General features: G+C 46.3%; 1 protein-coding gene across 2 annotated transcripts in view; it reads left to right on the forward strand.

Annotated features, from left to right (window-relative positions):
- The first annotated feature begins 8,622 nt into the window (after nucleotides 1-8,622).
- The window catches only part of LOC112547904 (olfactory receptor 4K17-like), an 11,912-nt gene continuing 5,831 nt past the window's right edge, over nucleotides 8,623-14,703 (forward strand). The window contains exons 1-3 of one of the 2 annotated variants that reach the window (XM_025191222.1): nucleotides 8,623-8,651; nucleotides 8,974-9,062; nucleotides 9,333-9,402. The gene's annotated coding sequence lies outside the window, so the exon portion shown is untranslated. Of the gene's footprint in view, nucleotides 8,652-8,973; nucleotides 9,063-9,288; nucleotides 9,403-14,703 lie in introns of those variants that run through there. The other variant, XM_025191223.1, reaches the window with a different exon arrangement.

Below are 14,703 nucleotides of genomic sequence, written 5' to 3' on the forward strand. Positions count from 1 at the left end.
GCTAGTGGCAAGATTGGGAATGCAAAGCAGATCATCTAACTCCCATTTTTGTGGCCAGTGTGAGATTTGGCATTGACATCAACGGGAGCTTGAGTGGGTCATAGAGGTTATATTGTGCTTGGAGCTACCTTGATTACAGTGAAATTACTGTCTTTTTAGTCAAAACATAAAAGAGAGAGAAACAAAGTCATTTGGTCTGGCACCCCATTCCAACAAGAAAGATTTACTCACACCCTTGAAATAAATACAAAATTAACACTTGAAACTCTGCTAAAAGGGCCTTGCAACCCCGTCTGGAATCCAAACCTTAGTTTGAGAAGCACTGCTCTATGCCAATGTTGGTATTACCTTAACTCAGCAAGTTTCAATGTGAATAAATTTAGCAAATCACAACTATATATAAGCCAAATTCAGTTCAGACTGTATATTCAAATACTCACAAGGCTGGAGTCAGGAGGGAAACTGCAATGTGGAAACTACCTATCCCAATTCTAGGTCACTGTGACAGGGTGGCCAAGACACCCTGCCACAGTAGAGTAAAGAAACAAAACTTAGCAGAGGGTGCTGAAGAAACCGTGCCAAGCCGAGAGGGGAAAGACGCCACACCCCAACTAATGAAAGGAACCAGCTGGGGCTGCGGCAGTTCAAAGACTGCCGTGGCATGCCCAGCTGCTTGTGTTTGAGTCTGGGTGAAGGAAAATGGCACACAGACAGAAAAGAGAAGAACCACGCCAAAAAAGAAAAAGAAAAACAGAAGACAGCAAATCAGATGCTACCACAGCAGGGAAGAAAGGTGAGATTAGAACTGAGAAGCAGCTGTCTTGGGTTCCATGCAGGGAAGAATGGGGCAAGCAGCCAACATAGCAGGAGATCCCAACAAGGGGGCTCACGGGACTAAGACCATCTCCATCTAGTAGGCAAACAACATCAAGCCCAGAACATCTGGTGTGTTTAGGGCATGGTATGGGGATGGTGGAGGCCTGCAAAGATAAGCAGATCTCCTGGGCCTTTAACTGAGGTTTTGTCTCCGAAAGTGTTTGGCACCTCTCTAACCATCAAAGGCGTGGCAGCAGAATTTTAGGGGCTAGAACACAACTGTTACAACAGAGACACAACTCGGCTCCCTTACAGTGGTCTATTGGCTGGGAAACTGTTAAAGACCCAGCACAACTAAGTACTTGCGACTAACTCAGACCAGAAGATGGAGGGTCCCTCCACTAGCTCAGGGATTTTGGTCACATGTGACTGGCAACAAGCACACCAGGTGGTGGTCCAAATCATGCAAGCCCAACAGGCACAACTGGAAGAATTGGTCCGGGTACGGGCCCAGGAGGCCAATGCCCAAATAGCTGTACTCAGCTGACAACAGGACCCAAGTGAGAAGACTGAAGCTCAACAGGCAGCAGTGCTGGGGACATCTGAGAAGTTCTGGATGCTGAAGATGACGACCAACGACAACATTGATGCCTACCTCAAAGCATTCAAATGTGCAGTGATCACAGCAGGCTGAGACGGGGGAAATGGGCTTCTTTATGAAGTCCCCTTCTGATTGGCCAGGCACAAGCTGCTTACTGAGCCCTAGCCCGAGATGAGGCAGATGACTACCAGACCATGAAGCATTCCATCTTGTACCACTGTGAGATCTCTCCCAAATTATATCAACAACAATTTCAGGCCATCAAGAAGCCGGAAGAAAAGAGACCCTGAATATTGGCCCAGGTCCTCCAAGATCCTCTGGAGTGATGGGTTCAACCTCATAGAAAGACTGTGCAGGAAGTATTGGAGATCTTCATGTTGGAACATTTTCTACATGACCTAGAAGAAGAGACGTGCTGCTGGGTAAGGAGGCACCAACCCCAAGTCATGGAACATGCACTACAGCTGGCTGAATCCTTCTCTGTGGCCAAGAAAGTGACTCCTAGGGGTAGGAGTTCCAGACCCATGGGGACAAATAAGAGAGTGGAGAATGGCAAGAACCCATCTCATGTTGGAAAACTGGCCACCAACCATAGCATGATTTGCTTCATATGTGGAGGCACAGGGACCATCTCCTGACAATGTCCCAAGAATCCCACAGAACAGTGTCCACAGGGGCCCAAACCGGAGATGGAACAGCACAAAATCAGGGAGCCAGAACACGAAGAACAAGTGGACTGTAGTTTTGGCTGACTACACCAAGGAAGTAAAACCCTGAAATGCATGATACAAGTCAAAGTCAGGTCAACATTTGTCCCCTCTCTCCTCAATTCAGGATGCACCCAGACAATGATCCGGGAGGGGATAATTGATCCACAGGAAGGGGAACCCAGCTCCAGCATCAGCATGATATACATTCATGGGGAATCATACACTTACCCACAAAGAAGGCTGCTGTTAACCGTAATGAACAGGATGGAAGAGATCTCTGTGGGATTCACGCAGACACTGCCTTGTCCCATGCTGGTAGGATGGGACTGGCCCTATTTATATGAAGTACTTGATGAGGTTCAGGGAAAAGAGGAGTTACCGGGAGACCTAGGAGATGGATTCCAAGGGGAGGAGGACACGATCCTCAAGAAAGAAAGGGGGTATCCCAACATCGACCTAAGTGAGATCATCGGGGAAGATTTTTATGGTGAGCAGGCTGCTGAGCCAGCGGGTACTTAAGGAAAATGTTGCTAAAAGAGGATGTGGTCGAGAAACCTGAGCTACTAGCAACATATCCGCACTTGGCGATAAGGGGCCACATACTACATAGGATCAATAAAGGGAAGGTCACCAGGGAGGAGATAGAACAGATACTGGTACCCCAGCATTATCAAAGGGCCCTGATACAGGTAGCCCATGCCCTACCCTAGGGGGAACATCTAGGGAGGGATAAGACCATCACATGACTTACAATGAGGGCCTACTGGCCAGGTCTCCATAAACAGGTGGATCAGTTCTGCAGGTCTTGCCCAGAATGCCAGTGGTGTTTGGACCGTCTACCACCCAGGGCCCAATTGCAGCCCTTAGAAATAGTATCTAAGCCTTTTGATAAGATTGCACTGGATATAATTGGTCCACTTCCTAAGAGTGCTGCCAGGTATCAATTTGCCCTTGTTATAGTTGATTACGCAATGCATTACCCCGACACGATACCCATGAGGGTGGTGATGGCTCCCAAGGTGGCGGAGGTATGGATCCAGTTGATCACCCAGGTGGGGCTCCCAGGGGAGATACTCATGGACCAAGGCACTAATTTCATGTCAAGGATTCTAAAGGCGGGGTATGAAACCTTCAGGATTTGGCACTTAAGGACATCAGTTTACCACCCACAAACAGACAGCCTGGTTGAACAGTTCAACCGGACCCTGAAATCCATGATTTGAAAATGTGTCCAGGGAGACACCAAATGGTGGGAGCTGTGATTACCACCTCTCTTGTTTGTGATTCATGAAGTGCCTCAGGCCCCCCTTGGTTGTTCTGCTTTCAAGCTGATCTTCAATCATAAACCTTGAGGTCTGTTAGACATAGTCCATGAGAGCTGGGAAGAAGAGGTGCCAGGAGGCGATCGGAATTGACACCAGGTCCCAGAGATGCAAGAGCAGTTGGAGAGGGTGAGATGGATTGCCTGGGACAACCTGGAAGAAGCCCAGGCCAGCCATAAACATATTTATGATCTCAATACTTGGGCACAAGAGTTACAGGAAGGAGATTTGGTGTTGGTAATGTTACCTGACCACACCAGTAAGTTAGTGTCCAAGTGGCAGGAGCCTTTTAGGGTAAGAAGGAAGGTGGAACCCACTAATTATGAGAGAGAATGCCCAGGTGCACAAAGCAGTAGGCAGGTCTACCACATGACTATACTAAAGAGGTGGGAAATGCGAGAGAAGTACCTTATGAACCCCCAAGAGGTACCTGAGGAATGGACCCAGAACCCACGGGAAGCCAAAATGAACCCAAACTAGTACTGGTTATGGGGGAACAGTTACCCCACGGAGGAAGGGAACAACTTGAGCACCTGGTGCAGGAGTATAAAGATGTCGTCACAGAAGTACCAGGCTGTGCTAGAGGGATATGTCATTGAATTAGGACGAGTCCTGGACAGGTGGTACGAGAGCACTGGAGGAGATTACCCCAGGCCCTCTACACTCTGGTATGAAAGGAACTAGAACAGATGGTGTCTCGAAGTGTCATTGAGAAATCCCTATGCCCCTGGAGGAGCCCTCTGGTGGTGGTGCCAAAGCCAGATGGGACTATCAGACTCTGCATTGACTTTTGAAAAGTGAACAGCATCTCCTCCTTCAATGCTTTTCTAATGCCCAACATAGAGGAGGTGCTGGAAAAAATAGGGCAGGCTGAGTTTGTCCCAAACCTGGACTTAACAAAGGGCTATTGGCAAATCCCTATGGCACCGGAGACCACAGTGAAAACTGTCTTTGGGACATCCTTGGGATTATACCAGTTTACCCAAATGCCCTTCGGCCTACATGGGGCAGTCGCCTCGTTCCAAAGGTTGATGGATCAAATCCTACAGTACATCAAGAATATGCAACAGCCTATATTGATGATATAGTTGTCTTTTCAGGAACCTGGGACCAACATGTGAGACATGTGAGGAACATCCTAGATTGTTGAGACACAATGGTCTGACAACAAACCCCAAGAAGTATGCCCTGGGACAATCAGAAACTAAGTATCTGGGGTTTAAGGTAGTAGGTGGGAGAATAACCCCCCTTGCCAACAAAGTGGAAGTGATACAGTCTTACAGACTACCCCAAATGAAGAAACAACTAAGGTCATTCCTTAGTTGGTGAACTATTACTGGCAGTTCATACCCCGGTTCTCCAAGATAGCTGCCCCCCTTACGGGCCTACTACAGGGCAGGAAAGGGGGGCTCATAGGGTGGACCTCAGAGGCTCAAGAGGTATTTTCCAAAGTAAAAGAGGCCCTTCTCCAATAATGCAGTGCCATTTACACCTGATTTCACACACATATTTCGGTTACACCTCGACACCTCTGCTATAGCGCTCGGGGCAGTGCTGTTGCAACAAGTTCAAGGGGAGGAACAGCCCATAGCCTTCGCTAGTAAAAAGTTGTGCAAAGCAGAAACATAGTATTCCACCATCGAAAGAGAATGCCTGGTGATAAAATGGGGTGTTGAACTGTTTAGGTACTATTTATATGGGAGGAAATTCCTTCTCATTACAGATCATGCACCGCTCTGGTGGCTCCAGACCCCTAAGACAGAGAACCCCAGATTAATGAGCTTGGCCTTGGCCCTGCAATCTTTTTTCTCTTTAAAGAACACCAGCCGGGATGATTAAACATCGCAGCTGATTTCCTCTCCAGATTGACAGACAGCAACTGATCCATGACAATGACAATGGATGAAGAGGATGGATCTGGATGAAAGACAATGACTGGCAAGCAACAAAGGGACCTTCCACTAGGAGGGGAGGTGTGTGACAGGGTGGCCAAGACACCCTGCCACAGTAGAGTAAAGAAACAAAACTTACCGGAGGATGCTGAAGAAACCGTGCCAAGCTGAGGAGGGAAAGATGCTGCGCCCCAACTAATTAAAAGAACCAGCTGGTTCAAAGACTGCCGTGGCAAACCCAGCTGTTTGCGTTTGAGTCTGGGTGAAGGAAAATGGCACACAGACAGAAAAGAAAAGAACCGCACCGAAAAAGAAAAAGAAAAACAGCTGTGTCCAGAAGACAACGAATCAGACGCTGCCACAAGGGACACAGTGGAGAAGAAAGGGAATTTAAGGGAACACAGTGGGAGCTTCCGGGGTTGGCCCAAAGAAAAGGAGAGTGAGGTGCAAGTAAAGAGGACACCGAGAGAAGATGAGAAGAGGAACTGATCCCAAGACTTGGAGAAAAGCCTCGGTCCCCAGACTTACCTGCGGAGAGCCAGCGAAGTGATTGGGGGGGCCACTGTCAGTGGGTCCAGTCCCAAGGAGTGAAGAGAACTGCTTCGGGACCCTGGAAAGAAGAAGAAACATGGATGAGATTACACCTCCAGGTGGGGTGAGTCCATCCCAACCCTGAAGGTAAGGATGGGATTAGAACTAAGAGGCGGCTGTCTTGGGACCCATGGAGGGAAGAAAGGGGCAAGCAGCCAGTTTAGCAGGAGACCCCAACTAGGGGGCTCACAGGACTAAGACTGGACTCTCCGCCTAGTAGTCAAACAACATCAAGCCCGGAACATCTGGTGTGGTTAAGGCAGGGGAAGGGGATGGTGGAGCCCTGCGAAGATGAGCAGACCTCCTGATCCTTTAATTGAGCTTTTGTCTCCCAAAGTGTTTTGGGACACAATGCTGGCAGCATTATCTTCAAATAATGCTGCCAGCTCGGGGTAGAGAATAAGAAGAAACCCAAGGAAAATAATAAGTGCTGGGGCAGGTGTCCCAAGCACAAGTATGCACCAGAAAACCCATTGGACACCAGAGAACCGGACACGCAGAAGACAGGAACGCCTCAATTTATTAGTTCTTCTCGGTTCCAGTTGGCTGAGCGCAGGACGGGGAAGACTAAAGCCGCACTCTGCAGCAACCGAAAGAGGGGGAAGAGGAGAGAGAGAAAGTAAAAGTGAGTGACACGGACGCATCATCCACAGCTCCGCAAGAAAAACCTTTAAACTGAAGAGTGCATAACAACACCCTGGGAGGGGTAAAGGGACAAGGGCATGATGTTCTCCCGCTTTGAGACTCAGAGGAGTCTTCATACTTACCTAAGGAAAAAACTCCGAGAGAGACAACAAAAGGGATCCGGAAAACAGATGATCATCCCAACACTGAGCCTGCAATCAGAAGAAGACATCAAATTGTGAGTGAGGATGCTGCTGGTAAGAGTGCTTGTGAAAACAGACACACAGAATCCTGCAACCCTCTGAGAAATATATTTATGCTAAAAAGGGGATGATCTGACCATACCCAGCCAGCCAGATTCAGCTTATTGGGCAAATTAAAATAGGGCCAAAGCTGCGTAGAAAAATCAGGGAAAATTCTAGCTAAAGGAAAAGATAACAACCAGTAGGATCACTAGCCTCCCTCTTTCTTTTTCTTTATTACACCAAGTCATGGCAGGCGAGATTGGACGGATAAACTAGTAAAAAGGAACCTAGAACAAACATCAGCTGTAAATCTTAGGGATACACAAGCTCCACAACCCTACATCACATGAGGAGAGAGCCCCTTAGGATTGGGACACCTCCCACAGTACCTCTCTAACCACCAAAGGCAGGTGAATTTTAAGGGACAGAACATGACTTTTACAACAGAGACACAACTTGGCTCTAGGCAGCATAACCGCTCCCTTACAGTCACCTACAAATTACTTGTTGGCAATTTTCTGGTGACTAAAGAATCAGGCATTAAAGGCCAAAGATCACAGTCCATATGTTTCACCCCATGGCCTTGATCTCCAACAGCGCTCTTTTCTTACGTGGATTATTCCTTGTAGCAGGTTGCTCCAGTTGTTGCAAGGGGCTATCTACTGAGGGAACAGGAAGAGAAGGGAATGCTGTTTTAATGCATGGAGCCAGAATTTAGTTTGTCTCTCTCCATTTTGGGGTGCAAGGTGACTCTCGTATATGTACTAGGTTATAATTGCTCTTATCTCATATTCTGAGTACACTGTTTACATCTGGGATCCTAGAAGAGCGTAGAGAGATTGTACAGAGAGAAACCAAGTGACAGAAACTTCATAGCAGTTCAGTTTAATTTCAGAGTCTATTACCACTTGTATTTATTTATTTCCATAGCATCCCAATGTGTGTTGGCTGGGTGCCCCAGTATACAAGTGGAAGGACATAGTTCCTCCTTTGAGGAGCTTTGGTTCTAATTTTAGATGTGATGCAATGGGTTAGGTAATAAGCAGTAGGAACTGATGTGTTGCAGAAGGGGGCACATTGCAGCAATAAAAGAAGTGATTAAATGGTTGGGTCTATCTTATCCTAAATGAAGCTCAGGACCTTGTAAGACTCACCCGTCATCATTCGTGTTTGGGTAGATTTTCCCCTTTTCCTTCATATTTCATATTTAATAATTTTAGGTGTTTATTTTTTCCTATAATGTTTTCTTTCTTAGGAGATTTAGAAACTCGAGAGAAAAACAGGGATGAAGATTAGAGCTGATTGACTTTGTTGACAGGATGGATCAGAGGAGCCACATCAACTGAAGTGGGGTATGGTTTTCCCATACAACAAAGTATGAGATTTGAGAAACATTATTCATTCTGTATTTGGGATGGAACCTAGACTTTTCAAATTGTTCAGAGACAAAGCGGGGATAGAGAGACCTGTCCACTCCACAGTAATCTTCTACATGAGTTGTGAGAGAATTTGGTGGCTGGCACAAGTTCATGTGCTGGTTGTATCTAGAAGTATGCAGTCATTGTAACAGGAAAGCAAACCAGAAAGAGTCCTTTCCCATCGGGGGTGGGGAGTGGGAAGGATAAAGACGGTAATTCTGACTTCCCTTACTCTGTTGCAGAAAAAAGTGTCACACTTCTAATTTCAGAACTGAATACTGACAGAATGATTATAATTTCCTTTCTAGTCATGCTGTAAAGAATCTCAAAATAGGTGTTCATGTGCTGCTTCCCTCTGCTGGATGGAATCAGAATTGCTCAACTGAGTGTCATATGCCTTACATTACTAACACAGGTTCTCCTTTTGCTCAAGTAAGAGTTCTGTTGCTCCTGTCACACTAAAATTTCAAATGTCTACTGTGTGCAGCATTGAGACAGCTGTGAAGCATAGGTAGCCATGGATTTATGACAATATTTTTATGTCTTCCTGTTGCTGTTTGTTTACTGACTGAATATGTGGTGCCATAAAGGTGGGGTATGTGCAAGGTATATGGAAATTAGATGCTTAGATAAAGTCAACAGCATACAGTTGGGCCTCAATTTACATGGTATTTTTTTGCACAGTTTCAGTTATGCATGGTCAATTAATTGTGACTCTATTTTTTGTACATGGTATGGATTCACTTTTACACAGTGCAGCACAGTTGCCAAGATGTACAGATGCATCTAGAATCAGCTGGTGGCCTCCCGCCCCCCTCCACCACGCTGCTCTCAGTGTAGCTGGTAAGTGTGTTGTGTTGTGGTGGAAGGGGAGGGAGGAGGGAAGGGGCGGGGGTGCAGATCAACGCCCCCTGTGGTGAGGGAGGGAGTGGGGTAGGGGTAGGGGTTGGGGCAGGCACAGGACAGAACTTTTCAGATTTGAGGATGTTTTTTAATTGCTTATATATTAAAATAAATGTTTGCATCGTAATAATTGTGCTAACATTCTTATGGATAAAACACTTTGTTTTTTTGTACTTCTCTGATTTTGTTTTTCTTCTTTTCAATGAATAGGATTATAACAACTCTGAGAAGGAAACAGAAGTTTGAATAACTGAACTATAATATCAACAGGAGAAAACAGGTCAGTTAACTTTCAAAATAAAACTTTATAGTATTCTTTTAATTAGTACTAATGACTATTGCATAATCGCATTGAATAGACAGAATGATATCTTTTTAAAATGTCGGGTTTTAAAGTCCAAGCTGAGATTCTGAAGAAGCTCTCTGGTAAACATGTCACAACATTTACATGAAGCTGAGGGGAAGATTCAGTTGTTCAGTAACTTAAAAGTATAACCATTTCAAATTTGAAAGAAACGGAACTTATCAAATTTAACCCTCATTATTCTCTAATATATTTTTAGCTCTTCTTTCTCAGAAAATCAGAAGTTTCGGTACCTAGAAAGGAAAAACATCATTTTGAATTGTATTTGAATAACATTTTAAATGAATATGCTTAGAAATGATAATGGAGAGCTCTTTTAAAACCTCTTCAAGAGACACCAGTTTAAATTTCTAAACAGATTGTAGTTTAAAAAGCAAAATATTTTTTGGTATATTGATATTCTTTTACCTGTACTCAGCAGCATCACCACTTTGCATATTTTTTAATAAAAAATCTGACAATCTTGAAAATACCAATTGACTTGGGATCAAGCTTTACAGAGCCCAGTCTTACTCCCATTGCAGTCAATGGCAAAAATCTCCATGTAGGATTTACAGGTGTAATTACACAGAAAAATTCTGTGTCCATTTATAAGCTTATTTTTAAACAGCATGATGGCTATTGTAGTACTGCCTGGGAATGTATATTTGTTATTTAATATAAATGTCAAAGAAATGCATAGGTTCAGTGTGAATGTGAAAAAAATACCAGCATGCACCTAGAATGTCAATGTGATGATGCTGAGAGGTCAGAAATTCCTCCTCCTCCTGTTATTGTCACCTGGTCAGTAAGTGAACCCTCTTAGCTTCTCATACTCTAATTATCTTTTCATATTTGGAATATGTCTCATTTAGGACTTTTTGTCCAGATTGAGAGCAATTTACATGGGCTTATGACACTGCTGCCATTGCACAGCTACCACCACTTCCCTAAAAAGTACTCCCTTCTATATCCCCTTAGTATCCTCATGTCATCCTTACAAACCCAGACACCCTTCGTGACAAGGGCCAAGCTGATCCTCTGCCTGAACTATTACCTGTTACAAGGCAGAAGATAGGGCAGAGTAGCACTTTAGAGACCACCTGCTTCAGAAAGGGCAACAAGCAACTTAGTCAGATGCCAGGAATGGATCTCATCATTCCAGGCACCTGAAAAAGTAGGTTTTACATAGAAAAGTGCATGTCTTACTGAGCTAGTTGGTCTCTAAAATGTCACCTTGCCCTACCCTTTGTCTACCTACACACTAACATAGATAATCACTGTGTGCCTTTTGCAAGAGAATAGTGCTGCAAACCTGGAAATATTTTCAGAATGCTTTTGGATTATGTCATACCAGGGGCTTTCTATTCAGTATTAAAAGATAAAATAATTGCTATTAACTTTGAACAGTTTAAATGTAGCGAGTTTTTTTACTTGGCAAACCAAATAAAAAAAGAAACCAATCAAACCAAAACTGGCCCACTCAAAAGCTTAGTTGAAGCCCCCTGGGTTACTCATAACTCAGTGTACAGTCAGTCATCAATTTCAGACTAAAACTTAGATATCTTTAAGCATTAGCCTCAACTATAAATATAGCTTAAGATCCATATACATTTTAATTAACTACATCACTTATTCATAGTTTCATAGTTTCATAGTTGGTAGGGTCAGAAGGGACCTGAGGAGATCATCTAGTCCGACCCCCTGCCGTGGCAGGAAAGAGTAGTGGGGGCAAATGACCCCAGCCAGATGTTCGTCCAGCCTCCTTTTAAAACCCCGCAGGGGAGGAGCCAGCACCACTTCTTTTGGAAGTTGGTTCCAGGTCCTAGCCGCCCTGACAGTGAAATACCACTACCTAATGTCTAGCCTGAAACCACCCTCCGCTAGCTTGTGTCCATTGTTTCTTGTAACTCCCAGGATTGCTCAGGGGAACAGGGACTCTCCCAATGCCTGCTGGTCCCCCTTGGCTAGTTTGTAGACTGCCCCTAGATCCCCTCTCAGCCTTCTCTTCTGGAGGCTGAACAGGTTCAGGTCCCTCAGCCTCTCCTCGTAGGGCCTGCCCTGCTGACCCCTGATCATGCGGGTGGCCCTCTTTTGGACCCTCTCCATATTGGCCACATCCCTCCCGAAGTGTGGCGCCCAGAACTGGACACAGTACTCCAGCTACGGCCTGACCAGTGTCATGTAGAGGGGGAGGATCACCTCCTTGGACCTGCTTGAGATGCATCTATGGATGCACAACAAGGTATGGTTAGCCTTCCTGACAGCGTCCCCACACTGTCGGCCCATGTTCATTTTGGCATCAGTGATGACTCCAAGATGCTTTTCTGTCTCAACACTGGTGAGAAGGGAGTTCCCCAGCCTATAGGTGTGCCACTGGTTCTTCCTCCCCAGGTGCATTACCCTGCACTTGTCAGTATTGAACCCCATCCTGTTCTCTTCGACCCACACCTGTAACCTGTCTAGATCCGCTTGCAGCCTGTTCCTTCCTACTAGCGTACCCACTTCCCCCCACATCTTAGGGTCACCTGCGAACTTGAACAGGGTGCTTTCTACCCCCTCGCCCAAGTCACTGATGAAGATGTTGAATAGTGAGGGCCTGAGGACCAAGCCCTGGGGAACCCCACTGTCCACATCCCTCCAGGTCGAATAAGACCCATCCACCACCACCCTCTGGGTGCAGCCCTCCAGCCAGTTAGTGACCCATCTGACCGTGTAGGCATCAACACCACTGTCTCCTAGTTTCTTACTGAGAATGGGGTGAGAGATCATGTTGAAGGCCTTCCTAAAGTCCAGAAAGACTATATCCACTGCGACACCTGCATCCAAGGACTTGGTGACCTGGTCGTAGAAGGCCACCAGGTCGGTTTGACAAGACCTGCCCCTAATGAACCCATGCTGGTTGCCCCTGAGCATAACCTCCCCTGCTGGCCCTTCCTGGACATATGCCAGGATAATTCTTTTGAAAATTGTTTCAGCACTTCTGAATGCCTACAGTTCCTGCAGACTGATGCAGTGAAATGAGGCAAAATCATATGTTGATTCATCCCAGCTTCCCTTTTGAGATACCACACGCCCTCTCTTTTGCAAAATTTCTTATGCTGTTCCTTATCTGTCTCTCTCAATTTGACTGAGTTAAGTTTTCAGTCCCTAATCTATAGGTCACAGAGTTGAATACCCTTGGAAATTTGTTGTTACAAATAAGTTTGACTTCCCATCTGTGGCAGGGCACCTTTGGTTCTTGCCACTTTAAGGGCTTGAGCAGGAAGCAGGTCAGCCTACAGGTGACTGCAGTGCCAATCAGGAGGGTCACATGACCATCAGGAGGCCACCTGATTGGATCAGGGCTACACAACTGCAGGGTAAGAGCAGGCCCTGAATAGTAGAGCGGGCAGCTGCTGCAGGGGTGCTGCTGAGTTAACATCACCCAGCTGGAGCTCCTCTGCTCCCAGGAACATTTGGAGGATCAGGGTAGTAATTATGGGGATGGAGGAGGCTCCTAGGGACCCAGGGAGTCCCAAACCCTGAGGAAAAGTCCTAAGGAAGAGCTAGGCCAGCCTAGGAAGGGGCTTATAGCTTGTGGGCCTACTAAGGGGCTAGGTTAGTCCCTGATTAGATCTAGCGGTGAGGCCAGGGGCACAGATGAGCCCTGTGAAGTAAAGGGCTACCAGATAAGATCTCTGGGGGCTCTAGGGGAGCCCAGGGAAGTTGATGGCTTTATGGTGGGGCCCAGGGGAGACCCTTGTTGAGTGGAAAGGGTCAGCTGCTGGTGGATTGGCCCAGGGCTCTCAACTGGTCTAAGCTGGGGACAGGGCCCGGAGAGGCCAAAGGGCAAGCAGGTCCACCACAAGGGGTAGGCCAGGACGGCGGAGAGCCCTTGCACCCTGACTGGCTGGAGGGGGGGGCCAGGCTCAAGGTGAGTGAAGTCCTCAAGGGAGAGACCTCACTGGCGAGAGAGCAAATGGGGTCAGTTGCCAAGCAGGCTGAAATGATGGAGGCCGATACATTGACTGGCCCCTGTCACACCATTAAATTCAGCTTTTGCATTTTCTGTGGCTTTTCCTATAATAATACAATTGTTATTGTTGTTAATATTATTATTATTATTATTGATGAAGAGTTGTATTTTATGCCAGATGTGGTGTTTATACATTCTCAGTCAGTGAAGGTGACAAAGAGATATAGCACTGTATAATTACTATAGACCAGCTTTAACTGCTTGGGTTATGCCAGAGTACAGCAGAAAAAAATCCTAGAACAAGACCAAAACAAAACAAGCCACCTCAATCCAATCTTTGCAAGGGACCCTTGAGTTGGCTGGTGATATTCATACAGTATTGAGGCTGAGTAGGGAGGTCATGGGGTTGGGACACTATCTTCCTGGAAGTTTCTGACACTGATGCCATTCCCAAAGGAAGTGATAGTGATATGTCACCCCTGCCCCAGATGTGCATGTTAGTGCAGATTGAGTCTAATATATTCTTTTGTACCTGTATTGGGAAAAATATCTCTCTTTCAATAGTAATAAAAATTAAAAATATATCCTTCAATTATGGTATGAAGCAAATGGGGTGGCTGTAAGCCCCAGGGGTGACCATAAGCCCCATAAAAAATCTCTGTTTGTCCTTCTCATTCCCAGGCAAAAGTCTCCCCTTCACTTGCCCACCACATCTTGATGTCTTTATGGTTATAAAAGGGGGGCTGCCTCAAGGCTTCCCAGACCTGGTCTTCCTCTAGTGACCACCTGGTGGCTGTGGTCCTTTGCCTTATGGACTAATTGCATGGCTCCATACTTACACCATGCCTCACAGATGGCATCATTGTGGATGTTCTTTCTGTCACACATCCACAGTCCCACAGCCCTCCTGTGGGCCTTTAGACTACTCAGTCTCTCACATAGCCCCACTTGAGTCCCCAGGCCCCTTGGTCCCTCACTCAGCCACTCTCTAGGCTGCTAGACTCCTTGGCCCCTTGCTCAACTCCCTTCTGGGCTGCCAGATCCTTTGGTCCCTTACTTGGCCCTTTCCTGGGTCCTCAGGCCTCTCAGTCAGCCCTTCTCTGGGCTGTCAGGCTCCCTGGTCTCACTCTTGACCCCTCTGGGCTGCCAGACCCATTGGTCTCTCACATGGCCCCTCACTGAGCTTCACTATTCCTGGCCCCTTGCTGAGCCTCATTCTGGATCCTTCTGGTCCCACTACACTATTCCTAACCCCTCGCTGGGCCACTGGACCCTCCAGG

Source organism: Alligator sinensis, unplaced genomic scaffold (genome assembly GCF_000455745.1).
Source record: "Alligator sinensis unplaced genomic scaffold, ASM45574v1 scaffold792_1, whole genome shotgun sequence".
In the NCBI taxonomy this organism is placed as follows: domain Eukaryota; kingdom Metazoa; phylum Chordata; order Crocodylia; family Alligatoridae; genus Alligator; species Alligator sinensis.